Genomic DNA, 22,412 nt, shown 5'->3' with positions numbered 1-22,412 from the left:
GTAATCTTTTTATCCTTTTTGATGTATCAGCTATCTAAAATTTCATTCTCAAATAATCACAATATCTTTGTTCATGTAACAGATGTTTATAATTTGGGTAAAATGTGTGACTATTTCCAGGAACCTTAGGTTAAGGGATCCAATTTTTTTTTTTTAATCTTCATTGCCCTCTCGTGTTTCAACTCTGCATTACATCAGTTGGCTAAGACCTAGGCGATGACCTCTTTAACTGTTACACATTTTTGCACTTCAGAGAATGTTGTTTTAATTTGTATGTGGGTGATTGTTTCACTGGATATTCCTTTTCTGAAGATGAGGTCAGTTTCATAGTGCATAAACTTAACAGTTGAGCTAGGCTCACTGTACTCTATTTTCTGACCTGTGCTCATCTAAAGAATTGATTCATCTCTCTGACTTACTTGAAGTAGAGAGCTAATATCTAATTTGCATATAATGAGTCTTTGAAACTGAGCAAATGCCTAATTGAAAACACAGTTATTTTTCAAATATCTGTCAAGTTACGCTCATATTGAAATAACTTGCGAACTTCTGACTGACATGGAAAAACAATGAGTGACTCATGGCTTTAATAAGTTGATTATTCTGAAGCCTGAATTCTAGTTTCAGAATCTTTTTGTCCTTTTTGTTAAAAGTACATCATCCCTGGGACTTCCCTGGTGGTCCAGTGGTAAAGAATCCGCCTTACAATGCAGGGGACAAGGGTTCGATCCCTGGTTGGGGAACTAAGATCCCACATGCTGCGGGGCAACTAAGCCCGCGCGCACCACAACTACGGAGCTTGCGCGCCTCAACTAGAGCCTGCGTGCTGCAAACTACAGAGCTCACGCACCATGGAACCCACGCACCACAACCTGGGAAGAGAAAATCCTCATGCCGCAACCAGAGAGAAGCCTGCACACCACAAGGAAGAGCCTGTGTGCCGCAGTGAAAGATCCTGCGTGCCTCAACGAAGATCCGTGTGCCAACCAAGACCCAACGCAGCGAGAGATAAAAATAAATAATAAATAAATCTTAAAAAAAAAAATGTCCCTCATCCTTGAAGATGACTTCAGGGTACATCTCAAAGGTACAGATAATTTTAAAGCAAGTGATGTGTATGTGTTGATTTTTTAAAAGGCATTCCAAAGGTTGTTAACGATCCTTCATCCTAACTGTAAAATTGACATAACTTTAGTGAAAACACCTCACAGGTGTGATAAATATGTAATCATCATCAGTGTCATCAATTTGAGTATATTCTTAGCACTCAGAGCAAGAACAATAAAAGTCATTCTTTTTGCTAGTTTTTCTTAAATCATAAAACTCCCACAAGCTTCTGCTTCATGGTCTGAGATGCTGAGAAAACTAAAAATTTTAAGCAAAAAGTAGATGTTTTCAGAAACTTTGTTTGCGTAAATTGTGTAAACTGAATATCCCCTTGATGGAGTTGAGTGGCTAGGTTGGGGTAGAGAAAAACACTAGGTTCAGTCATTTGACATGGATTTGAACTCAGGTTCAATGTAACTTAGTGGTATGATCAGGTAAATCACCTAACCTCTCTTAGATTTTTATTTTCTTTCTGTAAAATGGGCTAATGATACCTAACATATTCCAGAATCCTTTTGTGATGAATTAATGAGTAATTCATTGACAACCCCATAGGGGTTCTTGTGAAAACTAAAGCAGAAAGCCATAGAAAATTACTGAATGTTAGGCAGATGTGAAGTATTCTTGCCATGTTTGATCACGAGCACTTTGAGGATAGGGACCAGGTCTTATTTATCTTCATTTCCTGGACATCTAGAAGAGGTCTTGGAATATAGTAGACCCTAAGTAAATATTTATTGCATGAATGATTGAGGTCAGGGAGATGGAATCAGCAAATCCATGCACCGAAGAGGTAACACTGTGAAGTAGAGCTGGAAAGCGTATGTGATGTATTCGTGGTTGCTCATCAATATGTATAAATCATGTGTTCATCTTTTGTCTTAATATAATTCAACCAGGCGTTTTACTATTTCAGCCTCGCTAATTGTTGGGCTGTGACACTACTTTTTCTTCTGCTTCCCCAAATCTCGAACCAGAAGGGGATCTTTTAGTCTTCCACTTCCTGGGGAGCCTTCAGAGGGAGTCATGCAGCCACCCGGAAAGGATGCTGCCAGCCGACACAGTGACTGACAGGCTGCCCTGGCTCAGTTATCACAGTGCTGATGCTGTCCATTCTAAAGGTACAGTACTGTGATAACTGAAGGATGGCAGCCATCTTGCCTTCCATCAGAGGAGCTCTGTCGTGCCTGGGAAGGAAGACAGAAGATGAAAGAGGCATGGGAAACAGTGGCAGGGACCCAGAAACCCTCTTACCCTGTTCCTGTATTGTGCTTTCCCTAGAGCACAGGGAATGTTATTCCATCTGTCTTTGCCCTGTTTTGTGATATATGACTAAAGAGGAGTTGGGTAGTTGTTTGCCTTGTTGTACTGAGCAGACATGTTATTAAGATCTTTTGGGACTTTTAAAAGACTGATTTGGGATAAGTGCGAAGTGTGGATTAGTATCTCTGGAGTGGCATTCAGAGACATTTGTGCCACTTTTATAAACATAAAAAGTAACCTGATTAAAATATCTTGATGCTTGTCAATATTAGATGTTCAGAATGAAATTCAACTTAAACAGGGAGAAAAAAGCCCTGCGTGTTGAACAGTATTCATATTATTGCGTGAATAAAATTACGTCTTTGTGTTTAAGAGTGGATAGAGACATGTAGACATGTCATGTTTCTTTCCGTAACAAAATTTAGAATCTAGTCTAATTCAAAACTTGTTGAATGCCCATGTTGTTGCTGCTGTCACCTTTACATGAAAGTAAAATGTAAATAATTTTACTTGTGTCAAATAATTAAGGACTACTCTGCAATGACATCTAGAACAAGTCAATTTCAGAGATATGAAGCTATAAATACCAGCCCAGCATTGGGTGTGCATAACAGACTAGGAAATTTAACAGAGCACACATCTTCAGCCTGCATCCTTGAGAGTACTTCTGGGGTTAGGGGTGGGGTTATCATAGAACCCAGGGCTTCCCACATCCCTCCTCCCTCAAGACTCCCGAGGAAGCTATACACGTGGAACAGCAGCAAACAAGGATCAGAATGCATGTCCTGATTATGTGTTACGTCATAGCCCGTTGCAAGCTCAGGTAATTTCATGTAGTTCAGCCTCAGTGCCCTAAACAGAGACCTCTTAACCTCTTCCCAGGCTCATGTCTATACCTGGAAACCTTCCCACCCCATCGATAGGAACTGGTTTAGGAACCCAAAGCCGTGGGCAAAGAGAAAACAGAGCCTGCTGAGCTCAGGACCTGCTACCACAGGGCAAGAAGAGCCAGGGAAGGTAAAATTCCATGTGTGACCCTTTAATGTACAGAGACCTTACTCACTACTCAGCACAGCCCAGTTAAGGCTTTAAGCCCATTTTATTATCAAGTCCTTCACTGGGACAGAGTATGGAAGAAAGGGAACCTGAAGCGAGTAGAGAGGCAAAGTGTCACCTCCTCTCCAGAGAGCTTTGTTCTCCCCGCTCATCGTGCTCCTTTCTTGGTCTACAACAGTCCTCTGACCTCTTCCCTCCCCTTCTTGACCCCAACGGGGCCATTGCTGGAAGAACCCCTTGAGCCACACCTGGTTGGCCCTGAATTGCTTTCCACATAGCATTGACCACGTTATGGCCCAGGACCTTCACATGTCTGCATAACTCAGGATTTCTCCAAACTGCAGGCTGACTCTGGTTTTGATTAGTTATAGGGGGATGGCTCTGCCCAGGTGTGTATTAGATTACCAGTTCTGCAATTCCTTGGAGTTTCCTGCTCCCTTAAACAGAAAAGGAATTTCAGACAGAAACCCTGGAAGAACTTCTAAGGAAGGAAAGTTCTGGGGTTGGTGAATTATCAACTTGATACACTCCTCTAACTTTTAGTGTTACAGCAGGTAGAAAAAAAGTGCTTCGGGGAGTGATGTGCGATCGTTGGCCTCGGTGAGGATTTCACCACCTACCTTGATCTTCCTGTTTTTTCCCATTACTAGTTTTACAAAAATTCGGGTTTTATACTCACTAGATCTTGACCCCAAGTCCACACCCGAACCCGTGGGCTATTGCAGAGCTGAGCGTTGGGTGTAGTTTGGAGTCACTCCTGCATTTCTGCAGACAGCCATACTGGGGCCCATTTCCTGTCAGCAGGAAAGCCTGGGCTCAGTCTGGGGCGTGAGCACCAGAGGGCCTGCCTAGGCCTGGAGGTCCTTGGTGCTTTGGGGCAGTTCATAGATGTAAGGGGTTTCCAGTGGGTTAAGTGAGACGTGATGCAAGCAAAATATGATGGGGTTTTTCAATTGCTTCGTTTAAAACACACATACACACGATGTGTGTTTGGTTGGTGTATTCATTGTATTCTTCAGTTTAGGTATGTGAGAATGGGAGGACTGGAATTAAACTCAGGAATATCACATGATCCAGCATTTCCACTTCTGGCTATATACCCAAGTGAATGGAGTCAGATATTTTTGCACCCGTGTTCACTGCAGCATCATTCTCGATAGCCAAAAGGTAGAAGCAACCCAGGTATCTGTCGATGAATGTGGATAAAGTGTTTACACATACCACAGAATATTACTCAGCAGTATTAAGGGAGAAAATTCTGACACGTGCTATGACACGGATGAACCTTGACAATAGCTAAGTGAAACGAGCCAGGCACGAAGCGGTGTATGAGTCATCTTATATGGGATTCCTACAGCAGTCAGAGTCATAGAACCAGAGGAATGGTGCTTGCCCAGCACTGCAGGAAGGGGGAAATGGGAAATTCACGTTTAACAGAGTTACTGGGAAGATGAAAAATTTCTGGAGTTGGATGATGATGGTTGCACAATGTGGATGTACTTAATACTACAGAACTGTACACTTGAAAATGGCTAAGATGGTAAATTTTAGGTCTATTTTACCACCACCAAAACCAAAAAAAAAAACGGCAAGGTAATAGCACTGTTGCAGGATTGAATTGATTGCTCTCTTCTTTAGACAGTCTTCAGTGTGAAGATAATTGTTGTTTCAAATAAGCAATTAAAATGTAATTCCCGTGTCTTTATGCATTTAAAGTTCTCTAATCTGTAGACTGTTAGACACATGTCCAGGGTTTCTCACATAGCATAGCTTTAAAATTTTGTAAAATATAAAGAAAACTAAGTATAATAACAATGAAAGTACTAAAAGTAGAGTGAAGAAAAGGCCTCAACAGGAAGGCAGATGATGGGGCATCTCGTGCCGGCTTTATGCCTTTTCTGGTGAAATTGGGCAACTCAGTGGACCTTTCCATGCTCTAGTTGCCTCATTTGCCTGCCTCTTTGGAGTAGTGGTAAAGATGAAATTTGTGTGTGTGTGTAGTTTGTATCGTATGCATAATTGTGTGTGTGTGTGTGTGTATGTGTGTATGTATGTGTGTTTATATGACCATTTTGATGACCAAAGCAACATTCAAGTGGCATATTATTTCTTTTTCTCAAAATGTAGAAATGCAATGTCTGAAAAGATTTTAAAATAACTTTTAATATTTTAAAATAAACTTTTAATAAACATCCTAACTGGACTTGTCACTCAACTATTCCCAGCCTCATTAAAAGTAGTATTCTGTAGCTTGCTCTTCATCACAAAAGGTTTTTTTTTCTATTATTATATGTGTAAATTTGAAAATAAAAGCATAGAGACTAGAAATAGACAGCAATAACCTTCTCTAAGGGATTGCATGTTTTATTAGCCCTGAGTAGCTTGCTCTTCATCATGAAAGTTTTTTTTTCTATTTGTTATTATATGTTTAAATTTGAAAATAAGAGAAGTAAAAGCATAGAGACAAGAAATAGACAGCAATAACCTTCTCTAAGAGATCGCATGTTTTATTAGCCCTGAGTAAAAGGCATCATTTGTGGATTGTATCCTCTTTATCACAAAGCTCTCACTTGGACTCATGCTCTGGAAATCAGATTTTGGTGGTAGGAATGGCCCTCGTCAGATCCCATGCAGTATTCTACCTTGATCATATCACACAGAGTTGGAGCAGAAAGTGAGCTCTGATCCCTGCCGTGCCAATTTCAAATATTTTGCTATGCCGTGTATGTTCTGAGCTTCCCTGAATAACCAACCAACTATAAATATGCCACGAATTTGTCTGTACCATTATTAAACTGACTTGTTTCTTCCAAATCAATTGCTTTTTGAGACAAGAAGATTCTTATGTTTCTGTGCTTCATGTAGAGGATTTTTTCCCCAAAAAATTGCTTCCTTAAAACTGTACATTCATATTCACAATTTATCCTCACCAAACAGTTCATTTTCACCATTACCTGTTAAGAATCTTTTATTAAACAAGTTCTTCATTAAGCATGAACAAGAGTAAGGGAGGCACCAAAAAACCACTTTGTTTTTTCTTTCTATATCCAAACCATGATTATGAAGATTCCCATTGGAAGGGAATGCCAGGTACCAGAGGGTGTGCCTGGAATATTCTCAGCTGGAGTTCCTTGTATTGGTTGAAAGGGTTTTGTGTTGTAATGTGTGCCCCTAATGTAATAGATGTTGAAACAATTCACATAATTGACATGGAGTAAAGTAAGTTGATTATGTCTTGCTTTATGCATTTGGACTATTACTGTACTTTTATTTTTCATGAGATTATGAGGAGATGGATAGTTCTGTTAAAAAGTGGGAAGACAGAGAGGCCAGTTCCAGTGTAGTGGGAAATTCATTTTCATTTTTTTGCCACTGTCTTTGTAAATGAAATTCCAGACATATTATTCAGACTGCAATTGCTTGATTTTTTTTTTTTTTTCACTTTGAAAATGAGTATCTTTGGACCAGGGATATCTTAGGGTCAGTGGGCGTAGCTGCCTAGAGCAATTTGCAGAGAAGACTTTTGAGGCCCCGTCTGGGTTCCACAGAAAGGAGTGCTGTAACCACCTTTCCATGTCTACCTGTGGTCAACTCTCAGTGTCTGTCACTGGCATCAGATTGTGATGCAGGGGTACATTGCTGACCCCTTTCCAGGTACTATAAGAGCTTTAGATCCTCTGGGAAGGCAGACATTCTCAAAAGTTATATTGATAGACTAGAATGCTGGGAAGCTATGTCACTGAGAATCTAGACACCCTTTTTTATGGGGAAGGCAGCATGGGCTTCTAATTAAAATGTCTACCAGCATAATGTGTAGAATTATGCCGAGACATAAACCTTCCCGGTTTTATTATCATTCACTGATTTCTGTAAAATTATTCTAATACTATTCTAATACCATAAAATTTGCCACACTTTAGTAAATGCATTTTGGGCAATCTTGCATAGTTTATATATGTAGAATTTTGTGTACATAATTGGGTCTAGTAGCTGGAAGAGGACTTCCTTCCCCCCCCCCACTCCTTTTTTTTTAAGTTGTCAGGATTATTTGCTTGAAATGAGTTAGTATTTGTTGAGTGCACATGTACCAAGACTCTTGTTTCATCCTAATTCAAATCTTTGACGAAGCGTTCTCCACATTTCATAACTGAAGAACCTGAGGAAGCTCACAGAGTCTTCAAGACACAACTAGTAAGTGGTAGAGGAAGGGGATAAGTCTAGAACGGAAACAGTATAAGAAATTACGTTAATGTAAATTAATTCTGCTTTGCTTTTGAATGTAGATTAGTAGATGAGGCTTTGAAGAGGAATTAGACCCAGCATATGTCACAGTGCTTTGAAACTTACACGGCACCTTCCCCCATCCACCATGGCTGCTTTCTGCCTTCTTAGCTGTACACTATAATTGCCTTTTTATTTTTTTATTTTTTGTTTTTTTGGCCACACCAAGTGGCTTGTGGGATCTTAGTTCCCTGACCAGGGATTGAACCTGGGCCCTCAGCAGTGAAAGTGCGGCGTCCTAACCACTGGATCGCCAGGGAATTCCCTATAATTGCCTTTTTAAAATGAAAATCTGATCATGGCACAATTTTGTTTTAAAACCCTCTGATGGCTTCTTTGATCCTCTTGGGATTAAGACTACTGTCCTTAACATGCTCCATGATTGTAAAGATTCCCATTGGAAGGGAATGCCAGGTATGAGAGTGGGTGCCTGGAACATTCTCAGCTGGAGTTCCTTATGTTTAAATTGGTTCCCACCCACCTCTCTGGTCCCATGTCTCATACCCAGTTGACCAGCCCATCCTTTGTCCAGGGAATCAAGCTTCTTTCCCCCTCCAGTGCATTTCCTTCTGCCTGAGTCATCCTTACCATTCACTTCTCTTATCCTTCACTTTTCTTATCTGTCTCTGATTAAATATTAAATATTAATTCCTCAGAGAACCCTTTCCTGACAGTCTCAACTGTGTCCAGTCCCATGGCACTTTGTGCTTTTCTTTCAATGTACTTATCACAACTGAACTACGTAAACGTACATGTTTGGGGGGGGGGGGGTGTGTTTAATGTCTCATTAGATCGTGAGTTCCTTGAGGGCAGGAACCATGGCTCTATCCATTGCTATGTTCACAGTGCCTGGCACAGAATCTGCCATGTGGCTCACTGTAGAAATCTAACGTGGTATGAGATGCTGAGTGGAGTCTTTCCTGTTTTCTAAGAACGGGTGAGAAGAGTCCACAGCTGAAAAGGTGTTTAAAATCCCCACTCTTCTTTGATCAGAGAACTCCAGCTCTGTGGCCAGCATTTTCCTGCAAAGCTTCTTCAAAAGGTGCCATTCAGCAGAACCAACTCTCAGATGACCCTTATCTCTCACACCCATCCCCGTAAAAGAGGGCTGGGAGCGGGAGAGAACCTTCCTCAGAGAGCAGCGTTCCACTTGGAGCTCATCTTTTGTCTGGAACTTGGTGAGCCGCTAGCTATCCCAGTAGGAGCTCCCCACGACCAGACTCTGCAAAGCTAAGAGAAGGAATGGGGAGAGGGAGGAAAGGAGAGATGCTGAGTTGGGTGGGACAAGGATGTGAGTTTCTTGGACACTATGGTCAATGGAAGTGAATCTATAGAAGGTGGCTTGGGACTTAAGCCTTCTGGCTAATGCCTCGCGGGAGAGCAGCTGCCACAACCCATGAGTGGATCCCAGGAGTGAGCCAGGGTATGGATGGTATCCCAAAAGACAAGCCTCTGGCCAGTCAGAAAACTCACCCCCACCAAGGTGGGATGGCTCACGTGGGAACCCTCTGTGGAACTGATGAAGCGGGGAGCCCCGTTTGACGCAGAGCTTTTTTTGAAAGATGTCATTTCAGCAGAACCAGCTCTCAGACTCACTGTCGGTGGTCATGAAAGGAACCAGCCAAGAAAGTAGTAAGCTCTGGGAGAAGAGGAGAGGCGGGGGTGAGGGAGAGACCACATCACGCCACCCCAGCCCCTGGAGCCTCGGGCCTGGCCTCAGATGGAGAGAAGTACAGACCTTTGTAATGACGATGGGATTAAAATCCTCATCAAAGTGAAACGCTTGGCAACTCGACTTGGTTAGAGGTCAATTTGAGGCCCTTACTACTCAAGAGGAAAGGGGAGCACAAAAGAAGCTACTGGACATAAAATAGTTTCATGTTTTACTCTTCACTGAGTTGAAAGTCAAAACAGTTAAAATTATTCGTTAAAAGGATGAAAGGACTATAAAATATCCCTTCAGGGGCTTCCTTGGTGGCGCAGTGGTTAAGAATCCGCCTGCCAACGCAGGGGACACGGGTTCGAGCCCTGGTCTGGGGAGATCCCGCATGCCGTGGAGCAGCTAAGCCCGTGCGCCACAACTACTGAGCCTGCGCTCTAGAGTCCACGAACCACCACTACTGAGCTCACGTGCCACAACTACTGAAGCCCGCGTGCCTAGAGCCCGTGCTCTGCAACAAGAGAAGCCACCTCAATGAGAAGCCTGCTCACCGCAGCCAAGAGTAGCCCCCACTCGCCACAACTAGAGAAAGCACGCGCGCAGCAACAAAGACCCAATGCAGCCAAAAATAAATAAATTAGTTTTAAAACTATATCCCTTCAGGTAAAAGTTTGCATGTCCGTGTATTGTTCCCTAGTTAAGTCCCCTCACCCGCTGCTTCTAACGTGTGAAGGAGTTGAAATGCCAATTCAATCCTAACACTTCCAGCAGCCTGTTCCCTCCCACGACTGTCCCCTCTCCCTTGTCCAGAAAGCAGAAGGCGATTTAGTGAGAAAGTAGAAACCAGTAAGGACATTTCCCCGTAACCCAACTCCTGGCACATTTGCCTGAAGGCACCGTGCATGAGGCTAGATGGGAGTTATTCAGGGTTACCTGTGGGTAGTCATCCAGTGGTTTGAATTCCACATCTTTGACCGTTCTTCTTTGTCACTAATAGACTCATTAAGAGTATCTCAATGCAGAACCAGGAGGCTTAGAAAACAAACTTGTAGATGCACCTGGCTTTAACAATGTCAGTCCTAAGAACCTGCTGTATATAGCACAGGGAACTCTACTCAATACTCTGTAATGAGCTATGTGGGAAAAGAACCTTAAAAAACAAAAGATTCACTGATAACTGATTCACTTTGCTGTACACCTGAAACTAACACAACGTTGTAAATCGTCTATTCTCCCATAAAAATTAAAAACAAAACAATGTCAGTCCTTACTAGACACCAAATTGTGGATGACTGACAGGGACCTACTTCCTAGTCGTTAGCCCCATCAGTATACTATAGAGAATGGGAACCCAAGAGCTCATTTGGGTTCACGGCATTTTTCACACTGTGGGTTTGAAATCGATTAAATATGTCTTGACCAGCACTTAAAAAAATAAGACAAGATAGAAAATATCAGAGTGCACAGCATGTGGTAAGGTAATATTACTTCATGAAACTTTGCAGTTGCCCCCTTGAGTGTATGTGAGTGTGTACTGGGACACAAATTTTTTTTTTTTCACTTTGGGTTTCAGTTCGGTTCATAAGTTATTGATCTAGATGTTAGATTCTAGATCATCTCATTATGTATTGCAGATTTTGGAAACTAAAGCCCAGAACAGTGAAGACACTCGTACACGGTCGGTAGGAAGAGTAGGAACTGAGACCTGCATCTCAGTCTCTTAGTTAATGTTTCCCCTTCTTCTCACCAGCCCAGAGAGAATAGCAATAGTAATAGCTAATATTCAGTGAGTAACTACTATGTGCCAGCCGCTGCACTAAATACATCGTCTTATTTCATAGGAAAAGGGGGTTGTTTGGCTTTGTGTTTTGTTTCAAGTAAATGTTAATGGCTGAATGGTGACTTAGTGCTATAAGCTGCGGCTAGAACAGATACAGAAGCTGTGAGTAAACATTTAAAGTTTTTATAGCAATTTGACAGAGTAATTTTATGTCTGTTGACTCTAGTAATAAAAACATTGGCTTGCATTTTATGTCTTTAATAAACACTTTTCTAGCAATTCATTTTCATTGTATTTTATAAAAATATCGGTCCATGATGGACTAGAAATAAGAACAAACTGGTTCTTCTCCACAGATAGTTTGAGAAGCACTGACTTCGACCCAGCAAGGCCAACACCTTTGTCCCTTGAGGCCTCTGTAGTCCTTTTGAAGTGGCAGGTTGTCATAGATACCCCTGGAAGAGGCAGATTGCTGGATGCAAGCCCCCTAGCAGCAGAGAAGGGGTTACTGTGTTATCTAGAGCCAATGAGGGACAGCTGCCCTTGTCTTGGGAATGACTAGTGGAAAAGGCACTAACGCCAATAAATATTCCAAAGTTTCATTTACTTCAGAACTCGAGGAAGTGGGACTGATGGGGATGCTTTCCCCCTCTGGGAAAGCAGAAAGAGCTCCTCCTTTGTAAAGTTGCCCCATGAGAAAAATTTCAACACAGAACAAATTAAATTCTCATTTCCCAAGACTCTCAGAGTGGTAAGAGCAGAGGGATGATGCTACAGAGGTCTTTGGAAAAATAGGGCTCCATTAAAGGGAGCCTGTGGATGTCCTTGACATGCAGGCTCTGTAGAGGGAAGCACACTTCATAAATCCTGCGGGACTGCTTTTTGGCTGAATCCTAAGATTTGTACGAAGAACTGTTTTGAGTGAATCATTGTGTCTTTGCATCTTCTGGAATTCTGAAGACTGCAGCCAAGGAGTTGTTAGCAAGGCTGAGCACTGGACTGAGCATTTAATCAGTTGAATGCTTCCTTATGTTTTTTTTCCTGGTTTGTTCTCATAACAAGTGACCTTCGTCCAACTCCTAGCAACACATGATTGTGGAATGTTCCCTCCTGAGGAATACTGCCTTGTTTTTTCATTCTGAACACACTGCAAATCTCTGAAAATTCAGATGACCTTGTTTGGACAATGATAATAATGTAAGCTAACTGTACCTGCTGTGTGCCCAGTATTTTACATATGTATTATATTTTACGTATGTATTTACTTAGTGTTTACATACTAAGTGTCCCAACAGCCCTGGTCAAATGGGGGCACAGGGGAACTAAGGCTTAGAAAAATTAGGTCACTTACCTGATGTAATTTGGTTCCGTCCTCAGCTTCTGCATTTCTATGTTTCCTGCAGATTCATATCAACGTCCTTGCACAAGGGAGACAATGCCAGAACTCCAGAGTCATGACATTTTCATTGATTCCTTCTACCTGAAGACAGTATCAGGGCCCGCTTCCTTTTGGTTTTGATTTTGAATACACACCACCTATTGAATAATTCAGGAGTGGAATGATGCATATATAATTGTAGGTCCTGCAAACTCAGAAGTGCCCGTGGTAATAATAGCTAGCATTGATTGAAGACGTTCTGCATAACCTGTCCATGCAGTAGTTTTTACCTGCATTCTCTTAATCTTTCCACACCACCTCCTTCCTATCCCTATTTCTGCTTTCTTTTTCTTTTTTTTTTTTTTTTTTTGCGGTACGCGGGCCTCTCACCGCTGTGGCCTCTCCCGTTGCGGAGCACAGGCTCCGGACGCGCAGGCTCAGCGGCCGTGGCTCACGGGCCCAGCCGCTCTGCGGCATGTGGGATCTTCCCGATCCGGGGCACGAACCCACGTTCCCCGCATCGGCAGGTGGACTCTCAACCACTGCGCCACTAGGGAAGCCCCAAAATTTTTATTTAAAAAAAAATGTTTATTTTATATGGGAGTATAGTTGATGAACAATTTTTTTTTTTAATAACGTTTTTTTTCTTCCCCTGTGCCTCACTGTTTGCGGGATCTTAATTCCCTGACCAGGGATCAAACCCTGCATTGGAAGCACAGAGTCCTAACCACGGGACTGCCAGGGAAGTCTTTCTGCTTTATTTTCTTACAGCACTTTTACATAGTCTGTTCACACTAGCATACTTCAATTTACTTAACTGTATTTATTACTACCTCTCCCCCACTAGAATGTAAGCTCCATGAGGGCTGTGTGTCTTTTTAGCTCAATGATAGAAGTCCCCAGCAAGTAAAACCCGGTCTGGTACATAATAGGTGCTCAAATATTTGTTGAATGAACCGTGTCAAATATCACTATCATCACAAACTGAGGTTTGTGGTATTAAATAATGTGCTTAAATTGGAAGCAGTTACTCCTTTTTACTTCAAAATCAGTTTGGAAATGTTAGTGATAATAGCTTCCTTTCTCTGCTACATTGCTGGAATGAAAATCTTAACACACAAAAGAAGAGGTTGCTTTGACACTTTAGATACACTCCTTAGAGCAGATAAGCAGTGTGTATTTGTTAAATACGTATATTGGGCCTCTCATCTGCAGTAGTAACGATGGCAAGTATTAAGGTAAATAAGGTATCTTTTCCTTCTATCCTGTTGCGGTGCCCCCAGGTTTTATAACAGAGTGGAGGACAAGCTTTGTATGAATTGACTCGCTAACACAAGACAGCTTCTGTTGAAGCAGTCGCGGGCTTCTCACGAGATAGAATTTCAGGGCTGCGAAGGGCCTGAGAGCTGTCTAGGCCAGCCTCCCCACCTCTCCCCCCAGATGCCAGATTGTGGACTCAGGTCCTCCTTCACGGGACAGCCTGTTCCACTGATGTACAGAAGCATTGTTATTGGATGTCTGCCTTGTCAGAAAATTCTTCCTACTGAGCTGAAATGTATCTTCAGGTAACTTCTCCCCATTGGTCTGCGTTCTGCTGTCCAGGGAATGACAGAATAAATGAAATCATCCTTTCACCGTCAGCCCTTCAGATATTGGTCTGTCTGTACTCCTCCTTGGGTTGCTCTTGTCCCAGTCCCTCAGACCTTCCGCCTGGCATCTTTCCAGCCACTTGCCCACGCTGCTGGCTCCCGCTGGCACGCTCTCCAGCTTGTTCACGTACGGTTTGCGTCCTCCGGGTGTGCTGTCGGGGTGACATCCGTTGTGTTTTGGCATTTGCACCACCCTGTTGACTCCTTCACACCCACGAAATCCTTGAGTGTGAACTATTGTCGGACGCAAGGGGGAAGAAAGTATTGCACAGAGAGAACCAAGGATTACTGATGATTATGAAAAGTAATGGTGATGTCTGTAGACACTCTGTCCTCCATTTCTTTGGGCACTGCTGCCACACCCAAGACAGTTATGATGAGAACAACTATTTATTGCATTTGGACTGTGCGTAAGACACTGTCCTAGCCACCTTACATATACTTCCTATTTAACTTTCAAAGCAGCCGCATTCATAGGTATTATGAAACTCTGTTACACTTGAGGAGACAGAGATTAGGAGAGATTAACTAGCATGCTTAAGATCATATATCTTGTAATTAGTAGAGCATGGATAGGAATCTGTTTGACTACAAAGAGGACAGGCTTAGCAATTCAAGGCTCCAAGTTTTGTTGCCTCTGAAAAACATGCACAGGAAGGTATTTTAAAGGAGTTATGATATCTTCTTCCTGTCCTCTGAAGGAGGAAAGGATCCCCGTTATTGTGTTTCTACTCTCTGCCTGCTGTTCCGTATCTGTTTATCTCATTTAGTCCTCAGGACAATTCTATGAGGAGAGCACTGTTGTCATTAACCATTTGACAGGGGAGGAAACCGTGGCTCAGAGAGGATAAAGCTATGTCACTCACATAGCTCCCTGAGCCCAGAGCCTACATGCTTTCTGCCATACTATGCCATTTCTCAGAGAAGATTTTTAACTCAACCCTAACTGCCTCCCTCCCAGAGGGTCTCTGGCCATGACGGTCTCCCCTCTCCTGTGCAGCATTACCAGACTTACCGACTTACCAAATTACCTAAGCGGAAACAAGAGGTATCTTTTAGATGAGCATTCACTCATTGGTAAAGGCTTCCTATATGCATATCTTTGAGCCAAGGATCAGCCTTAGAAGCGAAGTAAGGAGCCAGCTGAAGTTATTAGAGCTCAGCCCAGATGTGGCCCGTCATGCTTCCTTCTCCAATTGTAGGACCCTATACATAAATCCATGGTGAGTGCAATGGCTGCTGTCAAGACCTGATCATTAGTGATGCTCACTTGAGGGCCATGGACCCGCCAGCTTTCAGACTGAATTAACTTACTTGCCAAATCACAGGTCCAGAAATCTAGAGACCACCAGTAAGAATCTTGACAAATCACATTACTAATCTTTGCATTTGCATGAAATGTAAGTGTTCACAAAATGCTTTTTACTTATATTATTCCATTTGTTCCTCCCACCAACCTGGTAACAGAGACCAGGCAGGGGTTCATCGGCAAATAGGGAATCAGAAACTCCGAGAGACTCAGAGACTGGCTCAGAGCCTCACAGCCTCTAGGGCAGAGCCCCGGACACAGTTCATTCAAGCTGTGAATCCCGCCCTTGCACTCCTGCCCCTTCTCCCTTTACTCCTCTCTCACACTGTGCCCCAAACTTCTTGTATATCTCTGCCCTTGCCACTGGCCCATTAACTAAGAACAGTCACCGGCTCAGAACGAACTTCACTAGAGCAAGCAGGGACTGCTCTCTTTCAGGCTTCACATCCCATGCCATCTGGTCACCCTGACTTTCTACAGAACAGATGCGATGGTTTACAGGTTGTCATCAATCTTCGCCATCACTTGGGAAGTCCAGTTGAGTCTGCAGTTCTAAGCTGCCATGCATGTTCTTTTTCCCCAGGCAAGTACCTGTGTATTAAGATTAATGTCACGCTAGCCATTTGAAAACCTTAAAACTTTACTTGGTTCCTCTAGGGTGGACAGTAAACTGAGAAATTGCCCTGGAAGCCAAGGCTTTCCTGTGGATTGGCTCAGGGAAGATCGTGTGACTTAAAGCTCACTCTGCGCTTGGCCAATGGGCAGAGGCTGCAGTCTCCACACCACCCAGCTCAGAGTTGAAGCCTGCTGACCCCCACCCCGTCCTCTCTCTAATCTAGCCTCCCTTCTAAAATGTTGTCATTTCATATACGTTCTGTGATTAGAATCAGATTGTATGTAACCTTTTGGAAATGGCTTTTTTCTATTCAGCATTATTCCCTGGAGGTTCATCCAAGTCATGATATAGATTTTTGTTTTGGTTTATTATCTAAAGTCCATACATTAAATGAAAAAAATTTTAAGTTTAATTAATTTTTTTAAATTTTCACTTAGACGTAAAATATATATATATATTTTTTTTTATTTTATTTTTGGCTGTGTCGGGTCTTAGTTGCGGCACGCAGGATCTTTCGTTGTGGCGCCCGGGCTCCAGAATGCGTGGGCTCTGCAGGCTCTGTGTTTGCAGTACGTGGGCTCTCTAGTTGTGGCTTGCGAGCTCAGTAGTTGTGGTGCGCGGGCTTAGTTGCCCCGCAGCATGTGGGATCTTAGCTCCCCCACCAGGGATCAAACCCATGTCCCCTGCAATGGAAGGTGGATTCTTGACCACTGGGCCACCAGGGAAGTGCCTCACTTAGATTTTTGATGGGGGTGTGTGTGCGTGTGTTTTTAATTAACTAACATCTGTAGCCGAAGTTACAGAAGCTAGCTATGCTACTTCCTAGCCAGGAGCCCTTGTTGATAGCTTGATCTTTTTGAGACTTGGTGTCCTCACTTTTAGAATGAGTATAATAATTAGAACTTTATATTTGACTTTTTAAAGTTTCAAGGAGGAGAAGCATCCATATTCCCCTCACTAATGCAAGCTTATTGTAAAGATGCAGGACAACGTCTTCTTTAGCCACAGGGTAACTCAGTACTTCAAGTATTGGGATAAACAGCAGGCCTTGTGCATTGTTTATGTGTGACCCCCTGTCATTCATATTATCCAGGAGAAAAGATCTGAATGGGTTGGTTGGCTGATTCCAATATGGAGAACCTGTAATGGCCCACACCAAACCCCTTGAAGGTGTCCTCTCGAGGCCCTCTTGTCGATGTGCTAGCGGAATCTATTAACGTCTCTGTCTGGCCATCTGTCAGAACCAAGCAAAGATGCCTTGGGAGGTGATGCCCCTTTTGCAGGAGGTATTCAGTCTGAGGCTGATGGCCACATATCAGGTATGGGACTCCCCAGAGAGTACAGCTGATCCCTGGCTTTAGTCCTTTGTACATGAAGGGCAGATATATTTCATTCAGAGTAAAACACACGAAGTCCCCATTCAGTCAATGTGTTCAGAAGGGTCTCTGCATGTGAAAGGTCCTTAAGGCTTAATGGACCCCCAACCAGGACAGCGTTTCACAAGATTTATAAGGAGCAGAATTCAACGGCCAAGAACACCTTTGGCCAACTATAAAGCCCTCTACAAATACTAGTGATTTCACAAAGTCGTCTGATTTAACATGAATTCAGTGTCATCTAAGTAGCATTTTGGTTATGTTCCACTAGGAAGGAAATTTCCGTGTGTGTGTGTGTGTGTGTGTGTGTGTGTGTGTGTGTGTGTGTGAGAGAGAGAGAGAGAGACAGAGACAGAGACAGAGACAGATTTTTAAAAATAAGTGACCCTGGTTTGTCATAGCTATTCAGGTTAAACAGGAAAATGAAAACACACACATACACAGACACACACACTCACACACACACATCTGCTTGTGTTTCTGAAAGGAGACAGCAGAGTTCAGTATAGAGCTGGAAACAAAGCCAGCTGGTTCCTCTGAAATGTCAGTGGGCAGGAACCTACAGACTCCCATGATAGCTTGCAGATTTCTTCTGATAACAGTTACAAAGTGCCCAGCAGGTAGGAACAAAGGTCAGTCTAGGCACATCCGGGGTCCTGGGCTGTGATACAGTATCTAAAAACAAACATAAATCATTGAAAGCTTAGGAGTTCGGGCTCCTTCCTCAGACTCCACATTTGAGATGCAGAGAGGAACTAAACTACATCTTTGTATATTTAATCTAATAATTTTTTTTCCCTTTTCAACTTTCAAAATAACCCATGTCTTAGATCAGGCTGAGCCTGGGGAAATGAGAGTATCACCCGCCCTGGGTTGAGCCCATCCCACTTGAAGACTGTAAATAGCTTATTCCACTTGGCAGGGGTCCTCCTCACCTTGGTAATGAGTAATTCCTGCTGGCTGCTGCTGACCCCAGGCTGGAGCAAGGCCTTCAGAGCACAGAAGGAGATCTGTGTGCCCCTTTGCTTCTTGGCTTCTGAACAGCCCAGCCCTGCCTGGAATCACTGGGCATTGACACTTTAGCGATGCCTGAGACCAGATTACAGATCTTCATTTTTCATGATGAATCCTACCGTTTTAATTTTGTGGATCTTGATAGGAATAGGAGCAGTAAGGTATGTCTTTGCATATCCCTTCCCACCCTAGACCCCAAGTCCTGAGGGCCCCTTCACCACCTATGCTCCCTTTTATCCCAGTAATTGCCATATTTTCTTGTCTTTTATGATTTTTCTGTCAGCTTCACTAAAACGTGAACACCTTCTGGGCAGGGACAATGTCTTTTTTTCTTGGTCTCTCCTGCCCCTAGCAAAATGCCTAGCACGTAATAGGTGCTCTATAAATGTTTATTGACTGAACATAGAAGAACCAGAATGCATCCGTAGGAAGGTGAGCGGGATCCATAGGAAGGGGGAGGCCCTGGAATCCAGGTCACACGAGGAGCTGGTGTGTGTGGTGTGTCGGGAGGCTGCAGTGGACAGGATAACGGACGCCCGAAGATGTCCACGTCTTCATCCCCTGAACCTGTGAATACGTTATGTTACGTGGCAAGGGAGAATTACAAATTGCAGGTGGAATTAAGGTTACTAACCTGCTGACCTGAACATCAGGAGATTATTGTGGATTATCCAAGTGCTCAATGTAATCACAGCGTTCTTTTTTTTTTTTTTTTTTTTTTCTTTCGGTACGCAGGCCTCTCACTGCTGTGGCCTCTCCCATTGCGGAGCACAGGCTCTGGACGCGCAGGCTCAGCGGCCATGGCTCACGGGCCCAGCCGCTCCGCGGCATGTGGGATCTTCCTGGACCAGGGCACGAACCCGCATCCCCTGCATCGGCAGGCGGACTCTCAACCACTGCGCGACCAGGGAAGCCCAATCACAGGGTTTTTATAAGAGGGAGGCAGAAGGGTCACGGTCAGAGCAGGGGACGTGCTGACAGAAGCAGAGATTGGAGTGACATGGCCACAAGCCAAGGAACACAGGCAGCCTGTAGAAGATGGACAGGCGCAAGGAACAGATTCTCCCCTAGAGCCTCCGGAAGAAACACATCTCTGCCAACACCTTCACCTTAGCCCTGTGAGGCCCATTTCCGACTTCTGACCTCCAGAACTACAGGATAATACATTTATATTGTTTTAAGCCCACTAAGTTTGTGATAATGTGTTACAGCAGCAGTTGGAAACTAATACAGAGGCCAATCGTAGTGGAAAGAACCTAACACAGGGCATGAACCTGGAAAAGGAAATGGCCATGTGGGAATAGCTCAGTTAACACCCTAAGAGACCTTCCCGGCTGAATCACCAGAGATCAAAATTAGTTGACAGTACAATCGGAATCGGTTACTAGCTCAATGTGTGCCACCTCTAGCCACCTAGGTAGTGAGTGTCTCTAATAACTCGGGAGAAGCCCTAGTACAGCTACTGTAAAAGAGTCTGTCAGACTTGGGTGTGCGTTCTTTGCCACCTGTAACTGTATGGTCTTCAGCAAGTTATGTAACCTCTCTAAGCCATAGTCGTCTTATCTGCAAACTGGGGACAAATCTGTGTCTTAATTGGCAGGGTTGATGTGAGGATTACATAAGATAACACATGTCATGTCCTTAACATGCCAGTCACATGGTAAACACTAACTGCTTTCGATCGCTACAAATACACATACAGTCTTGTTTATAACAGCAGTCTTTGAGGTATCATTGTCCTCCTCCCTGACTAGGTCACGTGTAGAGTCTGTGGTGAGTTCTGGGAACAGAAGTTCGAGAAGAACAACCAGGATGGTTAAAAGACCCTAAATCAGGTTCTCTAAAAAGAATGGCCAAATGAATGGAGAGGTTTGACATGAAGCTCTTTGAAATATTTTCAGCACTGGTTACATGATTTGTGGGATCCAATACAAAATGAAAGAGTGGGGTTCCCTCATTCAAAAAATTATGAAGAATTTCAAGGGGCTCCCCTGGTGGTGCAGTGGTTGAGAGTCCGCCTGCCGATGCAGAGGACACGGGTTCGTGCCCCGGTCCGGGAAGATCCCACATGCTGCGGAGCGGCTGGGCCCGTGAGCCATGGCCGCTGAGCCTGCGCATCCAGAGCCTGTGCTCCGCAACGGGAGAGGCCACAACAGTGAGAGGCCCACGTACCGCAAAAAAAACAAACAAACAAAAAAAAGAATTTCAAGATGATGACAACAGAGCATTAGACGAGCACAGGGCCCTGCTGCACAGTTCACACACCCATGACATGGCCCTGAGTATCATCATGTAAAAGCGACAGATCCACTCTGTGAGGCAGTGGCGACAGCAGCAAGAAAGTGAACAAGTCCAAGGCCTTGAAAGATGATGACGGTGGGGACCATGATCACAATGAAGAAAACATCACATAGAAAGATGGTGAGAAGGAAGCGTAGGAATGGGACAGGCGTCAGAGCAGCAGCAAGAGGAAGGCTGTTGTCCTGGATCTGAGAGCATCCCTTGCAGTACAGCTACACTTTCTGGTACTTCAGGAGAACCCCAGGCCATCCCACCCGCTCACAGAACTTTGAACAGAATAGCAGCCAGGTTGATGCCTTTGATACCTCCTGTCCTGGAGGTTTGACAGCAACATGATAGCTCCCTGCACTCTGACAGGTCACAGTGCCTTCTTCCAAGTAGGAATTCTTCAGAGGAGGAACTAATCCTATCTGGGGGATGATGCAAATAAAAATAGTAGCAAGTGAATTATTTTCCTGGGGAAGGGTTTGGCATCCTGTTGCTGGCAGAATCTCATCCTGGCCATGCTGCGGGAATAGTTCACGGTTCGGGGGGAGATCTGGGGGCATGTGGTCTCTGTGTGGTTTCAGGAAGACATTATTTCAACATAGAATAAGACTGGAAGTGACCTAGGAGCCACAGCGTGAATCTGGACATGTGTGTGTTTGTCTGAAATGGGTGGGAGGTGTCCAGCCAGTCCTTCCTTCTGCTCACTGAAGGGACATCTATGAGCCTCACACTCCCCTTTTGCACTCATTCCTACCCTCCAATATTGCTGACTTTATAAAGCAGAAAAACGGAAAATGTGACTTTGTAACAGACACACTTTGGTTTTTAATGGGGCTCTGTGGAGGGGAGTTCAGCCTTTTTTTTTTTTTCTTTTTTGCTATGTGCTGTCCAGATGCCTCTTGGGCATTCTGTTGTGTTCTTCTCACGCTGTGACATCATGACCACATGTACGAACCAGCACGGTCACCTGAGAGTTGTCAGTGTTGTGAAGGTCTGTGCATCCAGGAAAAGCTTTCTGTTGAAGTGTCCTGGAATAGCTGTAAATGCTCTCTTCTAACTCTGCCATGAAATTATTGGGACGTTTTGTTGATTTCTTTCCCCTCTTCTCCCAAGCCCACCATGTTCTAAAAATGTGTTTCTGATTTTGTACAGTCTCTGCTCATGCCCTCCCTTCTTCCCTCCTGCGGTGGTGCTCTCTTTCCTTCTGAGGCGTGGCTGCACTTAGCATTCCATCCAGTGGGCTACACTGGTTTCACTGAGGCGGCTTGGAAGGGACGATGCCTTGGTCAATTAAACTGGAGCAGAATCCAGCCAGATTAGGAGCTAGATTATAATGTGTGTTCTAAGTGCAGGAATTGGAGCTGAAGACAGTGACTGAAATCATTTTCCCATGTGAGAAGGGCCTGTGTGTCCAGCCTGTTTCCGTGGGCTCTTGCGTGCCCCTTTTTGGGGGAAGGGAAATGGGAAGCTGGTTGATGGTGGCCTTAATGTTTTATTTGGTAGATTCTGTGATTCTGAAAGTAAGACATCTGAAGAAAAGGCGGCCTTGATGGATGCCGTCGTGCGCATGGCTGTGCCCGTCTCTAGTGGCTGGAAAAACCTACCTCCCATTCTCAACACCTGGTAAACCCAGG

The 22,412-nt window shown here is 43.9% G+C and overlaps 1 pseudogene; it reads left to right on the top strand.

Moving 5' to 3' along the window:
- The first annotated feature begins 15,148 nt into the window (after positions 1-15,148).
- LOC136129176 (eukaryotic translation initiation factor 4E type 2-like) lies at positions 15,149-21,416 on the top strand (annotated as a pseudogene).
- Positions 21,417-22,412: the final 996 nt, after the last annotated feature.

Source organism: Phocoena phocoena, chromosome 1 (genome assembly GCF_963924675.1).
Source record: "Phocoena phocoena chromosome 1, mPhoPho1.1, whole genome shotgun sequence".
Taxonomy (NCBI): domain Eukaryota; kingdom Metazoa; phylum Chordata; class Mammalia; order Artiodactyla; family Phocoenidae; genus Phocoena; species Phocoena phocoena.
The sequence above is the reverse complement of the archived record's forward strand: the minus strand, read 5'-3'. Positions and strand labels throughout refer to the sequence as shown.